At 34.0% G+C, this 3,274-nt stretch overlaps 1 pseudogene; it reads right to left on the minus strand.

Annotated features, from left to right (window-relative positions):
* Positions 1 to 1,229: 1,229 nt before the first annotated feature.
* LOC149256473 (uncharacterized protein At2g23090 pseudogene) lies at positions 1,230 to 1,462 on the minus strand (annotated as a pseudogene).
* Between the last annotated feature and the right edge of the window lie 1,812 nt (positions 1,463 to 3,274).

Here is a 3,274-nt window from a genome sequence, read left to right on the forward strand (position 1 = left end):
CGAAATCCCTTTGAATTGTAGAAAGGACCAAAAATTACGTCTATACAAGTTTTCCTGAAGTTCCATTATCACAAACTGCCTTCCTTAAACCCCAAGATTCCATTAGGCATGGAAAGAGAAGGGACCCAAAAACCATGACCATGAAAGGGTGTGCAACCATACGCATGAGCCGCGCATCGGTAAACTAAAACTACAACATTGCCTTCACGAATCCCAAACCCACTTCAAAATTCCCCCTTGCACTCTGGGGCTCTAAACCTTGGAGCTTAAGCTTGAATCTACATCTTTGACATTCTAATTGATGTAGTCATATGGCACTTCAAATACCTCAAAAACTGACTCAAACACAGCATTTCGATGATTGTGATTTTCATACGTCACTCAAGGGTTTATGCTCTCCCACATGAATTTGGGGACCAATTTTCATAGATTTGTGAATATACCTAGATGAAATAAAGGTTTATTTGATAGATTAGATTGAAACCAAGTCACGAGCTATGCTCCTTAACTCCATGGATTCCAAAAGTGAGTGCATCAGTGGAAGATCGTCATGCCATAATATGTGAAAAGACACCGGTTTATATCAATTGAGCCACTTGATTACCTGTTATTTTTCATTAGACGGGCCAAGACATATTTCAAGTTTTCAACCATAGAACTTTGCTAATATTCCTATTTCATTGGCCCAAACGTTGTCGTTGCATGTTCTATCTTCTGTCTACTTTGTCTGTTATGGTATTGTACTTAGTCTGTTATGGTTTTGTTTAGAGTTGAATGGATGTAGATATTTTGTTTCTCCCTTAGAATTTGGTGTGAATTTTCAAAAGATTGTCCACAATTTTTAATGATCAATAACTTTCAGGCATCATAGATATTACTATACATACATTAAAAAATAAATGTTAATCAATGATTACAACACATGATTGAAAACTATTAATATCGAAGTATTACTTTCATTTACAAAAGGCATTTACAATTATGGTATAATGTATGAATTGAACTTTCTTTCACCTCCTGGAACAAAAAATCCACTGCCCCTGCTTCTTATCTATAACATCACTTCCACTTCCACTACACCTTATTTTTATCTCATAACTCAGAAATGCACAGTACAAATAAAAAGCATGTGAAACAGACTACCTGGAAAAGAGAAAACTCTCAAGAGCTAGAAAACTTCATGGCTCGTTGGATGAACACATGCACAAACATATTGGAATCATACACTCCTATTTCTTGAGATGAGGAAGGCACTAATAAATCTTAGCCTTGGGGTGATTTTATTTAGCATGCTCACTCATCTGAGTTTTGATATTGTGCAGATGAATGTTTGCATGCAGACCTTGCACTGAATACTCATTGCCTTCTTATTTGTCTCGAGTTGACTACCTTTGGGTGGTTTATTTTTCTCGATGTTTTTCTGATGGCATATCTTAGCCTTTTGTCCATTTCTTCCACCCATCGTCGAATAAACCAACAACAAAAAGTAGTCCTCCCTACTTCCATAGAGTTACCGCCCATGTTTTTATGTTCCAAGCATCCTCCAAATGCTATAATTTATAAAAATCCTCAACCAAACTCACCTAAAAAAAATCCCAAGGCGCCCTTTTGGCCTCTCGTCACCAAAGTTAGAGAAAATGTTCAAAAATCTAGCCAAAATGAATGGCTGACCGATGGAGCAAAAGAGGAGGCCCCAAGTTTCCCCAAAACACCTCGAATGCCCAAATACAGAAATACATGGTACATATAAAAGAAATAAAAAATGGTTGGCTGTGTGGTTGTTAAAAAACTGAGAAATACATGGTACAGATAACAAGTGTGCAAACAGGCTACCTAGATTATCCTTCTTGATAGCGATAACCATTCCATAGCAGGGTTTTGCCGAAAATACCACACAATCATACTATGTAGTTAAAAACACTCTCTGAAGAAGGTCACTGTTTGAAGAAGGTCTCAATTTGAATATCAGCCCTCCTACGAATTAACACTTCTAAAATTTGTGAGGTTATTAGATAGGAGAAATACTTTGAAGACATGGGCTTTCATGCTAATTTTTATAACCAGAAGCTTTTCTTGGTGAAAATTTTGACTCAAAACATTTTGTTATAACATCCTTCTCTACTAGAGATAACATCTTCCTATGGGATCCTACGAACTTTAGAAAATGTTCTTATCCATTGGGCTATGGACTCAAATATGCAAACTATCTTCAACCATCCCTGAGAACTTCTGAAATTTGATCGAAAATTGAGAGAAACTTCTTCTTGAAACCTTTCTTTTGGATTCCTGCTTATTCGAATCTGAATTGTATATACAAACTACATATAAAATCTCTTACATTGAGATTATGTATATATAGTGAGCCCTACTTTAAGTTGTTCAACTTCTTTTTGTCAAGTGAAATAAAATTTCTAATGATACCAAGACAACTTTTGATTGTTGGACTTCAAACCATCCTTCCTTTGAACTTTGAAAAGAAAAGTAAATAAGACTACTTCCTTTGAGCCTTCGAAAATAAAAATAAATAAAACTTAAATAAATTCATAATGAAACCTTGATACATACCCACAAAATGAGGTTAGCTGCATATTGTTTAACATTTTCATATACTCTACCACCATGTCTTTAGAAATATGAGAGAGGATTGTACTTTGTTCCTATAGCCGATCGAAAATATTTTCATTCTAAAAAATAGTTATTTTCTCTTCAGGAAAACATAGGAAGTCCTTTTTTTTTTTAAGGATACCAACTTCACATCACCATCACGATCTTAGAGACATTCCTCTACTATTTTATTCTTCTTGAGTGCCCAAATCATAATGAATATTGATTGGAACTGATTGGATACTATCATACACCTTTCTATTGTGACTCTTTTGAGGTATGTCATCATTAATTTTATAAAAAAGAACCGTGAAGAAATCATCTTCTCCATTATATTAAAGATCAATTTGATTATTGTAAAATTCATTATCATTGGTATGAGTCTGTCTATGTTCAACAATTTATTTTTTGTGGGTAGCTGAGTTACGATACAAATGCAATTATTCGTTTTGAACATTCCCATGTACTACTTCTTTGAATTGAATATTCTTGCTGCAAATACTATTCTCTCATCTATCAAGAACACATAATAAATTTCCATCATAAAATCAATAACAAAATAGTTTAAAGAATGAGGATAAATTAGATAATTTTGTAACAAAAAAGGAATAGGAGTTTGTTGATATAAAAAAATATTTTCTATCTCTTTTGCATTTGGATTGTGAGAGTT

The sequence above is a fragment of the Pinus tabuliformis genome, chromosome 7 (assembly GCF_031772625.1).
Source record: "Pinus tabuliformis cultivar Carrire ecotype Pingquan chromosome 7, CPIR1, whole genome shotgun sequence".
In the NCBI taxonomy this organism is placed as follows: Eukaryota; Viridiplantae; Streptophyta; class Pinopsida; order Pinales; family Pinaceae; genus Pinus; species Pinus tabuliformis.